Source organism: Lepisma saccharinum, chromosome 13, assembly GCF_977018435.1.
Source record: "Lepisma saccharinum chromosome 13, izLepSacc3.1, whole genome shotgun sequence".
NCBI classification, from domain to species: Eukaryota; Metazoa; Arthropoda; class Insecta; order Zygentoma; family Lepismatidae; genus Lepisma; species Lepisma saccharinum.
Window position 1 is genome coordinate 49,638,371 of NC_139241.1, and position 13,847 is coordinate 49,652,217.

The following is a 13,847-nucleotide window of genomic DNA, read 5'->3' on the forward strand; positions in this document are numbered from 1 at the left end:
AATATTTATAAAGGTAAAGGAAGGGGCTACTGGTGAAAATAGTACAATAGAATCTAGAACCAACTTGTCTCTTAAGCCTCGGCTGGATGTTTCTCTCAACAGCTGAAAACTGCTCCTCCTCCTATTGACAAAATCTCCTAACATATGCTTCCAATTTCGATGATTCTCTGCAAGGCTTTTCTAGAAGGATACACGAAGTGATGTAATGAATACAAAATCAATTTGGGATTCTAGTTTGGCGTACAAAAAATTGGAAATTCAGCATTAATTGGATCTGAAAGCAGCTTTAAATGGGGTGTTTGAAGAGTTTTAAACCATTTTACCATTTAAGTTCAATATTGTGCATCTTAGCGTCGTCAATTTATATAGATAATTCCAAGCGTTTGCACAATATCTTCAACAGAAATTACATAATTTTATTTAAAAAAAGACAAGTATTTAGTTCCCACGCCTTCTGCAAGTTCGAGGATTTTCTGCTTATGGCGCTGCTGTCGCTTCTGGGCAAGCAACCCTCTGAATGTGTATTCTCCCATCTGCAGCACCAGTCATGTGCCGCTCGGAGCGGAGGAGGGGGAGGGTTTCACACCGCAATTTGTAAACTTATCTTGCTTTGACATCTGGTTTATGTTTTGCCCGCGCAAAGACCTTGGATACTCAGGGAAGTGCATTCATTCCTTCAGTGGGTGGCTACTTTCAAAATACAAGACAGTCTTGCAAGTCGAGGGGGGGGGGTGCTAAAGGAGCTACAGCCTCCCCCAAAATTTTTAGAAAATAAAAAATTGAAATGAAGCTGGTAATAAAGTCGAAAAAACTCAAAATGACCCCCAATAACCATTTTTGTGTTTGAATTACTTTTAAAACTAAGGTTTAAAATGGTAATTTGAGCTCATACCATATCAAAATAAAACACCAAATATTTAATCTCCCTCTGTTCAGTAAAGGTTAGATTCATGACACGGAACCCGCATTCACATTCAGTTGTAGATATTGGTACACTTTCAATTGAATTCACATAATCCTTGAGTGAGGTGAAAATGTGTCTTGGCTGACATGATTCCATAAAACACACGTTCTTAATCGTCTAAATGCCATGTGTGTGCATTTAATAGGGCCATATGCAAAAATAAACCTGTCTTCAAAGCGGTCATTCATACTGTGCAATTAAGATTGAAAACAATGCTTTCAAACGTATGGTTTTCCTCGATCGGGGACCACCTCGACTTATTTTTATAAAACACAAAATACTACAGATCTCAAGAAGCTCTCGAAGAAGATTAAATGACCAAGCGACTCAACATACGTCAGAAACGCCACCCAGTTTTAGTGTTCCATACAAGAGTACTTGTGAATCACCAGAGGTCTGAAAAATACCGAATACATGGCATTTAAAAGAGACAGCCAGGGGTGCCAATTTTTCAAAAACACTGGGTGGGGTCAAAAATTTGAATTCACAAATCACATGAATTATTGGGTGGGCTCAGGCCCCACAGACCCGTATAAATTGGTGTCACTGTACACAGTCACCATAAATTGCATAAAGATTGCAGATCAAAAAATCGTAACACATTGGAAAATAAGAACTAGTTCGACAGAAATTTCCACAAAATGCCAAATTGTAAGAAAAATGAACTTACAAAATTACACAAAATAATGGTCACATTTAACTCATACGTTGTACACCCTGCATGGCAGAGGATGGGATAATGGTCTTTACAGCAAAGGGATAATTTAATTTTGAAGTAAAACGTAACAAGTGTAGACAATATGGGAAATTCATTTCAGCTCTTATTTCAATATGAAAAGAACTGGGACCCCCCTTGAAAATATTAGGTGGGAAGTTACATTTTAAATATCACGTGTAAAACTAAAAGGTTACGAATTAACAATTTTGATGTTTATTGTAAAATAAGGATCGACTGGTTGAGCAACTGAATATTTCTACTTGTTTCATAACTGTAGACAATTGACACGCTCCACTACGTTTACGACAAACTGCGTAGATACAAAGGTATGAGATGAGGGATATTTTCCTATCGATGGACATCTGCGAGCAAGTAAGTTAATTCTGCATTTCGGAGGGGGACCCATATGATAAGTTACTGGGGCCCCTCTGGCTGAGATAATACGTCACTACTTTTATTGTATGCGTCGTATATGATGTTACTGGGAACCAGATTTCTGTCTTGTAAATCGATTTTTTTATAAGCGACACTATATGTGGAATTTCTGAGATTATATAAAAAATTCAAGAGCACATTGTGGGCTCCTACACCTCGCCCCCCCCCCCCCCCCCCGCATTGCGGTGGCAGCTGCTACGCCTCCACCGAGTATTGAATCCGGGGTCCCTTGATTACAAGGCGACGACGTCACCACTACGCCATCAGAGAGGCCCTGATAACACAAAGTGTGTAGCTTCTTGTACGAGAACAGTAACAACAGAATCCTGATTCCAAAGCGGAGAATTTATATTTTAGGTATTTTACTACATAATCTATGTTAGTTGGCCATTTTACTGTAACAAAATGAATGTACCGACGGAAACAAAAAGAAACATGCAGCTTCACAGTGGCTGGTGATCTCAAAGGACGATGTGTAAGCTTTTTTTTCAACTAAGGAAAGGAAAACAGTTATTCTTCAGGGTTTTGGCACATCTGTCAATGGCCAGTGGGAACAACCATTCCATTCTTCCCCTCTCCCTGCCAGATCGTAAAAGCAGCGAGGTCGGGTTGCTGAAACTGGGTAACGATGGTAAGAATATGGGAGGGTTTGTGAATGGGGAAAAGGAGAATTTCTTGAAAGCGACGTCAGCGCCTCCCTCGTGTTCCCTTGGTACTGTTGTTAGAACGGAACTAACGACACCCTCGAAATTTGGAATTCTTTCAACATCCAGCCGAGGCTTAAGTCACCGAGTGACACTAGATTCACCAGAGATATGAAAGTTTGCGAGCTGTTGAACATCATTTGCCACAAATAATGCAGACACTGGAAGAAATTGAAGCGAATGATCCAAGGGTTGGTGGTAAGGCTCATGGGTTGATCTTGTGTATAAATAAATTTGTATTTGGACTGAAAATGATTAAACAAATATTTGAAAAGACTAACATTCTTTCAAAATCATGATATTCAGTCCTCAAAGTTGTTGGATGTTGCCAAGCAGATTGTAACAAGTATTGCAGATCTTCGTAATGAAAATAAATTTGGCATTATTTGGTCTCAGGCGAATATATTTCGTGAAAATCATGGATTTGAAGAACCAGTAAGTGCAAAGTTCCACAGAAAATTGGAGGAGGAGATGTTCATCCAGCTGTTAATTCACCTCGTCACCTGTTATTAAAAACAGCATACTACCCATTTCTTGACAGTATAGTTGAAAACATCAAGTTGCGCTGCAACAAAAATCAACTAACACTGCTATGTCACATGGAAACTGCACTGACTGCTTCATTTCAACCTGACTCTGTCAACAACAAAGAGTTCAAAGAAGCATGTTCTGTTGTTGAGAAAGTCTACGAGATTGAATGTGACAGCTTATCTGCAGAAATTGATGCATTTTCTAAGAAAGAAAGCCTAAACTCTGATCGAAAGAAATCAATTTCCAGATTGGTGTTTGAGTTTAAATCTGAAAAATATCACAAACAACTTGTATACCCAAATATTGTGAAACTTTTGAAATTGTTTTTAACAGTTCCGGTGACTACAGCTTCAGCAGAACGATCTTTCAGTGTCCTCAAAAGGGTAAAAAAAAAAAAAACTAAGGAAATACAACAAAACAAGAACGTTTAACACACCTGGCATTGCTAGCCATTGAAAAAAACACACACAAACTTAGATGAATGTGTAGAAATGTACGCTGTTAAGAAACAGAGTCACTTATCATTGTTTTAAGTGTCACTCATTAGTTATCAGACTTTTAAGTTACTTTTTATTTTAACAATTGCATTTGTAATTTGAAGTAAAATATTTGTAATCTGTTTTGCTAACATTCAATATTTCCACTTAATGTACCACGTTTATGAATTTTAGCATTGGGGCATTAAATACTATATGTAAGAAACTGTTATATCTAATTTTTTCCCTGTACATTTTGTATGGAACTAAGAACAGATAGTTATTACAGAATATCCATTGCTTATATTAAATTAACAATAAACATAATCTTACCTTAACAATCCAAAAAACTAATTTAACCTAGATCGGTTTCGATAAGTAAATATTTTTTATCAGTATGACTATGCTTATTGAGGATGACCCTGAGATGTTATGTAAGTGTAGTGTCTACAGTAGCTATTTAGTGTGATATTCTAGGTTATTAAATTTATGGGTTGTTAATGTAAGACCATGTTTATTAATTTATTTTAAAATGAAATAGAATAAAATACGTAATTGAATTGTAATTTGATTTCTGTACTTATAGTGCCTGCCTAATGACTAGTCTGCCAGAGTAGAAGATACATGGCGAGCATGTATAGCTCAGATGTTCCCCCTCTCTTTATAATCCTTGTCCCCCAGTTTTGGCACCCAATTGCCGCCACTCTGCAGGACACTAAATAGTTACTAATCTGATATTTACATGTCTTTCAATGGCTTTAAGAATACAGATTATCAAAGAGAAGTAGACAATGTGATAAAGGTTGTCTTTTTACATTAAGACTTGAGTGTATAAGCAATGCTCAATAAATTTGTAATTTTCACAAATAACTTTGGTTATTATTAAATGTATGAGTAGAGGATGTTCTTTTCTCTTTGATATTGTTCAATTAAAGTATTAGGTGGGTAATATCAATATGGTATTCACCATAGGTCACACCCGGAACATTTGTAAAAAATAAAAATAAAAATGTTTTTGCTGGAAGGAATAAAAGATGAGATGAAAGGTTACAATTACTTCCCCCCCCCCAAAAAAAAAAAGTAAAAATTCAGTTTTTTGAAGTTGTGTGGTGGTATGTGGAGCTTTTACCACCATGTGTCGCACCCGGAACTCCTGTTATTCTTGAATTGTTCACAGAGCTCACTCATCAGGATGGTAACAATGTCATCATTCTGAAACTATAATGGTGATATGGATAAGCTCAATGTCTTTGTTCACAAAATACACATTTAGCTTTGAAGCATGTGATTGTCACACCCGGATCTCATGGATTGGCCCTGTGTTATCTTTCCTCATGCTCAGTAGTCTGCTGCTGATGTCACCACTAATGTGGTCCATAGAAAGTGTTTCAGTATGGGCCTCCTATTACAGCATACATTTTGTTTCCTTTTTTCCTCACTTAGGAAACACTAGGCATAAAAAAAAATGATTTAATTTGAAATGCACTTTTATACTTTTGAGGGAGGGTGGGTCTTTTACCTATCGCACTTATTTGAAGTTCTATATTATTACTTTTAGACATAGTCTAGTGTGATGGTCACTTCATATTCCTAGATATAAAGGGGCAGAGTGATAGGATCTTAATAGTTTAAAATGATAGTCGCCTCCTCAAAGTCTTGGCTGAGGGAGTCCTATAAGGTATCAGGGTGTCTACAATTTCATAAATGCAAAATTTCAAGACCAAATCTGCCAATTCATGTATTTGCACCTGTCTGTAAGAAGGTCTCTACAGTTTAATTTAACATCACAATTTGAATCGCTCTTAACCAAGTTAAAAGAAATAACGAGAAGGGAAACTGAAAATAGAAAATGACTGTTGGATAGTAGCATCAGGGACTAAAATGTAATAATACAGAGGTTGTTTCCGATCTATGGTGACGATTTCAAACTGCTCCTACCTTAAGAGAAACCATGTCACCACCATCGAGAGTGCTCTATTTGGTGGCCCTGCATCTTGGCAATTGCCCAACAGTGAAGTTTCCACTGTAGGAGACTGGCACAAAGTGTAGTCATGTCCAGCCTCAACCACTCTACTCCTCCTGACAGGCTTTCCATAGCCCTTCAATGGTACGGGTTCTTCTCTGAGACAAGGATTGTTTCAGTAGGCCGAAGGCGCAAAAGTCCATCGGTGAGGCATCAGGTGACTTCACTGGAATGTCTGTGAAAGGAATGACACGAATTCCAGTGTCTTCTGCCATTTGTTGGAGGAAGATGCGGGTTGAGCGAGATGTGTGACTCGACGCCTTGTCTTGATGCACCCACACACGATTCTGATCGCTCCAGTAGAGATGGGGAATGTCATGGCGATAAACAGGTGTCAGGACGTTAGCCTGATGATAATCTGAATTAACCTTCGTATTTTTGGCAACACAATGTATGGTCAGCTTGCCATTGTACGAGTATCCAGCAATGATCATGAAACCTGTGCCAAACTTTCCTTACATTCAGTGAACCATCTTTGATAATCCCTCAAACCTGTCGATCGATAAAAAATTGCACGTGGCTTGTGACAGTCATCAAGATAAACATATGCCTTGTCCAATGTAACAAGGAACTTCCATTTTTCACCTGACAGATGCCGGTCATAAAGCTTTCGACAGTTGGTGCGACGTTCCTGGATGTGTTTTGGCAAGAGCTTATGAACACTCCCCTTGCATTGCTTTTCCAAACCCAAATCGTGGTCAATGACGGTGTGCACTCTTCAGTGATGTTTGTAGCCGGTTTGCGATACTTCTCTGTGTGGCTGGATTCTCCCTGGTGACCAGCACCCTGAAATCCCGAATTGTAGCTGGTGTGCGGCTAGTGGCAGGCTGGGAGTTGGCCTGTTTCTGCCCCACAGGAATCATCGCACGCCTCATCTTGCCTGCCCCTTTCAACACCTGTGATATGCCATTTCTGGACAGAGTGAATCCACGCTCCTTGCAGTTTTATAATGGCACTATAACTGTAGTTTACGTCAGAAAGTGCAGTTATGTAACCCTCCCAATATGCACTGATTTTCGGTGGCATTCTTCCCAATATGCAATGACCACACCTGTCACGCACAGTCAACGGTCCAAGGTGCCCACACGACTGGCAGCTTTGTTCTCTTCACGCTTGGTGGTGTTGCAAAAAGTGTGCAATTTCGTCGGAAACAACCTCTGTATATGTATGGATCCAAACCAAACCAAAAATTGCAACAAGAAATTGGTAAATGCCAATAGCCACTTTGTTCAAAGGTGCACTACTACTACAAAAAATATTGATTTTTGCAGAAACTAAATTTCCGTGGCTTCCAGAAAGTAAATTCCTCGACTGTTAGACATCCTGGGTATTGACATACTTGTAATATGTATACGGAAACCTTTCATAAATGTTTAGTGTAAATATTAATACAAAATGCCTTTTCTTGCATTTTTGGAAAATTTGCCTTGAAAGTACAGGGATCCCTATGTTAAAACAGGAGCATCCCTTTCCACTGCCTGGAATTATTGAATTTTATGTTATACTCATCAATATTGATAAATGGTGTACTTAGTGTGGCTATAACGTGGCCAGCGTAAGTATTGTTAGTAATAACAAACACTGTACAACAGCACAGACCATCCCTGGTTCTTTGCTGCAATTACGAGGGTTGTTCCAAAGGTTTTACACATTCTTAGGGTTACCACATCACTACCAGGGAAAAGTACGGCATGCTGCCCCAAAATGTACGACAAAAAATAATTTACAGTAAATAATACATATTACTAGAAAATGTTAGCAAATAATGTAAAATTACATTTTCAGTTTCAAAACTAATTACCTTTTCATGATTTTTTAAATACACAATTCCCACGCTTTCAATCAGTATTGAACAATACACTTCTTACTACGTGTGTTTTCAATCATATTTCTCCGAGGAGCAAACTGTTATCAACATTTCAGGTTTAGTCAAAATACACTTATGAACAGTGTATACCGAATCAGTAGCTATCTCATCAGTCCATTGTCTTGATATTAATGAGAATACATTTGCATTATGACCTGCAATGGCAAACAAATATTCAGAAATGAACAACTTGAAATAGTATGAAACAATATATTAACATAACTTCAAATCAGTGGAGTATGATGAATAATCCCTGGACTATCTATCTCACATTGTAATGTTTGAATTGGAAAAACGTGCTGAGCAGGGTGGCGTCTTCTCGTTTATGTTTTGGATTTCTGAAGTGGAGTGATACTCTATTCAAATTTTCTCTTCGTGTTAAGTTTGAAATCAGTAGTTGCAAAATAATAATACGTACTATTCTTCTGTTTCGAACTGAGAAGTCATTCAGGTTTACATCTCCTCCAAGATTCTAGCCATTGTTGTGGCAACAAAACTATTCCTACTTGAAGGGAGCCTCGAGTGTGTTGCAGAAGATTGAGATTCCAGGATGCAGAGCGAGGACCATCGATTGAAATGAGCAATTTTATACACATTTTCTAATTAGTCTCCAGGCTTCCCTATAGCCTAGGATATACACACGCCCCTGCTTGAAATTTTTCCAGAAGTTTCACTTAGGGTGGTTTTTAGTTCAATAACTTTGTTCTGTGTAGCCCCTGCTTTACAATTGAAATAAAGAACAACAATGGAAAACACATTGTAGGATTACTTCAGTTAATAAGACACCCCAAAGCAAGAAATTTCACTCGGGGATTGAACAGAATGTGGACTCAAAACTTTGTTATTTATACGAGGGTCACTATTTATATTTTGAGCCTAACAATGAAAAAACAGGAATTTGGCATTGAAAACTGCTTTATTGTTTTTCGAAGTATTCTCCTTTATGGTCAATACACTTTTGCATTCGTTCGAACCATTTGTCAAACCAGTTTTTCCAATCTTCTTGAGACACCTCCATAATATGGTTTTTGAACGCATCAACGGCATCTTCCGCAAACGAAAATCGTTGTCCACGCAATTTATTCTTGACATTCGGGAACAAGAAGAAGTCATTGGGTGCCAAATCAGGACTGTACGGCGGATGACCCATCAATTCGATTTTTTGACTGTTCATAAAGTCGGTTGTCAGACGAGATGTGTGACAGCTGGCATTGTCTTGATGAAGAATGATCCGATGGCGTTTGTTTGTTTTCCGTATTTGCCCGAAGACCTCTGGCAAACAAATTGTTGTGTACCATTCAGAGTTGACCGTTCTACGTTCCTCTAAAGGCACAGTTGCCACATGACCAGTTTTCCCGAAAAAACAGGTGACCATTTGTTTCGATGTGCTTCGAGCGCGAACAACTTTTGTTGGATTGGGTTCATCTTGAAACACCCATACAGTCGACTGCTGTTTACGTTCCGGCTCATATGCATATATCCATGATTCGTCACCTGTTACAATCTTATATACGTCTTTTGAAGCACCACAATTCTATTTATTGAGCATTTGTTTGCACCAACTGACGCGATCGTCTTTTTGAGTTTTTGTCAAATTGTGTGGGATCCAACGAGAACATACCTTTCTCACAGCTCAATGATCATGTAATATTTTATATATGCTGGTGGAACTAATGCCTATGGTTGCCTCAATCTCACAGTATGTCACATGACGATCTTGCAGTATTAGGTTTTGCACAGCATCAATGTTTTCTTGAACAACAACTGATTTTGGACGACCTTCGCGAATCTCGTCAGTGAGCGAATGGCGGCCACGATTAAATTCGTTATACCAGCGTTTCACAGTGGCAAAGGATGGGGCTTCATCGCCAAATGTGGAAGTAAGTTGATCGATGCACTCTTGTCTTGATAATCCACGTCGAAAATCGTAAAAAATCATCGCACGAAAATGTTCACGAGTTAATTCCATTTTATTGTTGTCGCGCAATCTCCAAGGCAACATAAACAACACAAATGAAGCTATTGACAAAACATTTGAAGTACGTTATGGTCAATAATGCCAGACGATTCCGTGCAAACGTCAAATCGCGCATAACTTCAATCAGTGTTGCCAAGGCTCAAAATATAAATAGTGACCCTCGTAGCTTGTCATTGTTCTAGAACAGCACGCTATTTTTTGCAATGTCTGAAAATAAATTTCACACGCATTTTCTTAATTCAAACTATGTGGGACATATCGTCTGGAAAAAAAGAGGATTATAACACCATTCAGCCTTGTTTCCATGATAACCAAAAACTAAATATGCTGACCAAGGCACATCTTCCTGTTTTGTACCTTATTTCATTTGCACTTGGTACAGTCTGAAGAAGACCTTGCCAGAAGGTTGAAACCTAACGTTTAGTTTGTTTTAAAATAAAAGAAATTCTGCCTTGGTCAGCATATTTAGTTTTTGAAAAAGAGGATGTCTGGTAACCCTACATATTGTGCATTCCAAGGCCATAGAATGACACAATGACAGTTTCATCAACTGAGTCATCCTTGTTCTGAAAAACGAATGGGAAAATAAGGTCAGGGTGTTGCCTTTTTGTGTTTTACACATACAGTAGATTCTGGTTGGAAAACTGCTGTCCACTGGATTTATAAGATATCACTATGGAACAGCCATTTTGTATACTCTTAGCAAATGTGTATTCTTAAAATAATTTCGGCATGCTGATATTGGATTTGCCAATCATTTTTCTCCATCACGTACCATTTTCGAGATACAAGTGATGTCATATATGGTATAATAATATGGGTAATTTATACACCACTGAATTTCACTTTTCTTATAATCTGGCAACACTGCAAAACTGTTTGCATGCCAAATCATCATGTACAGCTGGCAGCCGATGAGAAGAGCGCTGGCAGAAGAGGTGTGCCGTACTGCCAGGCGACTCCACTCTTTCGCATGGGGGAGGTGCTCTTCCGCTAGAACTCTTGTCGTCAGCTTGACAATGACCCGCCAAGAAGAAAACAAGACTTCCTTCTCACCAACCACCCCTAAATTCTGCAAATGAACCTGACCCTCCCTTTCCCTCTGTGCCCCGTCTCCCTTCATTCAGCGATCTTCTCGTCGGCTGCCGGCTGTACACCTTCAGTTGTCTCTTGTGTTGGTACGCGAGGTTTATTGTAATCCTGTTTGCTACAATAAAGGATATTAATATACACTGTAATAAATAAACATGCAGTTTACAGCATTTGATTTCACAGTGGACTGTGTTTTGATAAACTATGTGGACTGAAAGGAGCCCTTAGCTGTATACTGTATATCATCCTAACACATTTTTGTTAAATTTCTGACAAATGCACGCCAAAATTTCAATATAAAAACATTACAGATTGTGTAAAGATAGTGCACAGACTGTACTGTGGTTGTCAAGACCACCCATGAGCCTCACATGTTACATGTCAGAATTGTGCTGTAACTTTGAGGGAATCGTATTCATTCAATGCCTTTTGACGTATCTATGATATGGCTTGAATCATGGGACCATGTGGCAGATTGTTATTTTGTCGCACCGTAATCAAGACACGAGCAATGGAGGTGCGTAAATGTACACAGTCAAGTCACATTATTATGATGACCACCAGCTGATGCTCCAAGTTCACATCCATGAAATTAGGAGGCCAGGGAAGTACCTGGAAGTCTTGGTCATGCTCTTCAAACCAATGTCTACCATTTCTAGCTGTGCGACATGTTGCATTGTCTTGCTGGAAGTTTCCATCCACACCACGGAAGACAATGGGGTACATGATCTGCAAGGATGGATTCATAACCAACTTGCTTGAGAGTGCCTTCCATGGACGATTGGTCTCAGAGAATGCTACAAAAACATTCCCCAGACCATTACACTGCAGGCACCAGCTTGTGTTCTTGCACGGTGCTTGTTCTCAGCAGTTTCTCACATGACATCCATTCGATGAAGCAGAAAATGGGACTCATCAGAGAAGTCAATCCCTTTGCAAATCAGTAGAGGTCCAATTCTGATACTGCCTTGCCTGTCGATGAACCCTCGTTAGCATAGCTGCAGTGACAATCAGTTTGCTTCAGAGCCCCATACACAGCACGATTCGCTGAACTGTCATTTTAGACACACATCTGACAGCCCCTGGTTCATTCTGGTGTTGTGCTGCACTGCATGTCAGTTAACTTTCGTGCACCTTCGTAGCAAACATTCACCTCTCACATAAATGGCATGTTGTGCTCTGCAATTTCCACTTCGGTTATTCGCAATGGTCCAATTTGTCCACTCTCAGCAGCACGGGAACAGTTCACACAGTGTTTTCTTTCAGAAATACTGCCACCCTTGGCCCGAACACTGATAATCTCTTTTTGAAACTGATAAATCTCCTCTTTTAGCCATGACAGCAAGTGTGTGTCTATCACGCACCGTATGTATCCAACATGCAAGTTACATGGTGCCAATGTCAAATGTAGGAGGTGCTCATAATAATGTGACTAGACTGTGTATTTTGTAAAATAAATTTAAGGCTAAGCATATTTCTGAAGTATACTGAAGTTACAGGTGACACTAACCTTAATTTGTTACCGAAATGACAGTACAATCTACATGTTTGTCTTTTGCACATCACTCCAGGTGGGCAATTTTCTCATATCGTGCAACATGTCACCTTGATCTGTTTTTCATACATGCATGGGATGCACAAGTATTACTTGGAAAAATATCCATGCGTTTTTAAGGAATGAAATTTAACATATGCTGGTACATGACGTCCAGAAATATTTCACATGTATAATTTAATTTCAATCACAGTATGTTAATTATTGTAAAGGTGTTGCAGAAACATGGCAACTTCAAACTGAATCTTCCGAATGAAAATCTGTAGACGTTCAAGGAGACTCTCTGTCTCGAGGGGGGGGGGGTGGTAGAGAAGGGATGAAAGTGAGAGAGAGGAGGGAGAATGAGTCTCTCTCTCTCCCTCTCCCATTCAAAAGAAGAGAGAAAAAGAAAGGAGGAAAGGAAACCTTTCTCCCCTTCTCTTTCTAGAAAGACAGAGAGAAGGAAATAGAAAGATAAGGAGATGGAAATAGAAGGATAAGGAGACTGAAATACAGAAGTGTGAATATGCAGCACAACTGTTTTTATTATTTTTTTTGTACATTTCATGCAGTATGTACTGAAATGCAGTTACTATATTTTGTTATGAAATTTTAGATACCTTCAGGAAAATTCTTTAAAAGCAAGAGAAATTTTAGTCAAAGTTTATGTTGTTGACCATTCACATAAAACTAATTTTTGGAATTTTGAAAACTGTGGAACCAGTTATTCTTTGGATTAAATGGTACAATAACCTGGTGCCTGTATTGTAACCTCAAGTTTTCAATGCTGTTTTTCTTTGGTTATTCTGTTCGAATACTAACTGGACTTCATTTCTGTTATTAACAATAAAGCTAACAAACGTTCTGCTATTTTGTAACTTGCAATAAACTATGTCAATTCTCTCTCTTCTTTTGAATGGGAGAGGGAGAGAAAGACTCCTTCTCCCTCTTGGGTTCTATGGACCAGTTCGATCCCACTTTCTGACGCTCATATTGTTCCCATGCTTACCAAACAGCATTATAAAAAAAAGCCACTATACAAGTGTGTTTTATAGGACCGCATATAGGTTAAATGTATGTACTATATCGACCGCTGTGTGAAGGATAGTGAATGTAACGCACTATGAACCTAGATTTGATCTCTTATCAAGGTGGAATTAAACCCATATCGAACAGGGAATTAAAAAGTTGGAATGGGGATTTTGGTAAAAAATAAAACATTCAAATGCTGACCAAGGCAAATGTATTGTATAAAAAAATATAAACTAAAAAAGTAACATTTCCACCCTCTAACAGGGTGTTTCAGACAAAGATTCACAATAAATTGAACGAGATTAATTTATTGTGAATCTTTGTCTGAAGGGTGGAAACGTTACGTTTTTAGTTCATATTTTTTATATAATAAATTTGCATTGGTCATCATTTGAATGTTTTATTAACATGGAAACAAGGCTTATGTGTTACCATTGGGAATTTTGGGACAATCACAAGGGAATTTTCAGTCTAATCCAGGAACAGCACTGGA